Source organism: Penaeus monodon, chromosome 25 (genome assembly GCF_015228065.2).
Source record: "Penaeus monodon isolate SGIC_2016 chromosome 25, NSTDA_Pmon_1, whole genome shotgun sequence".
Taxonomy (NCBI): domain Eukaryota; kingdom Metazoa; phylum Arthropoda; class Malacostraca; order Decapoda; family Penaeidae; genus Penaeus; species Penaeus monodon.
Window position 1 is genome coordinate 36,026,447 of NC_051410.1, and position 394 is coordinate 36,026,840.

Consider the following 394-nt stretch of genomic DNA (forward strand, 5'->3'; position numbering starts at 1 on the left):
TTTCTTAGGGAGGGGGGAAGGTTTCATGGGGAGGTTTCGTGGTGTTTGGAGATAAGAGGAAGGTTTCGTGAGTGTTTGGAGGTAAGGGCGAGGTTTCAAGGAGTGAATTGAAGGGAATAGGGAGGTTTCACGTTGTTTTAAAGGTAGGCCCGAGGTTTCACTATGTTTTGAAGGTAAGCCCGAGGTTTCACGTTAGTTTGAAGGTAAGCCCGAGGTTTCACTGTCTTTTGACCGTAGGCACGAGGTTTCTTTGTGCGGATAGTAGGTAAGGGCCAAGATTTACGACGAGGTTCCAGCGTCGTTCAAGGCTAAGAAGAAATTCCATGATGTATATCAGAGATAAGAAGACGATATATAAAACAAACAGATAAATAGATTAGACAAATACCTAGAC

At 43.9% G+C, this 394-nt stretch overlaps 1 protein-coding gene across 1 annotated transcript in view; it reads left to right on the plus strand.

Annotated features, from left to right (window-relative positions):
• LOC119589380 (cubilin-like) overlaps positions 1–394 on the plus strand; it is a 70,980-nt gene that overhangs the window by 29,328 nt on the left and 41,258 nt on the right. The gene's annotated exons all lie outside the window — the stretch shown is intronic.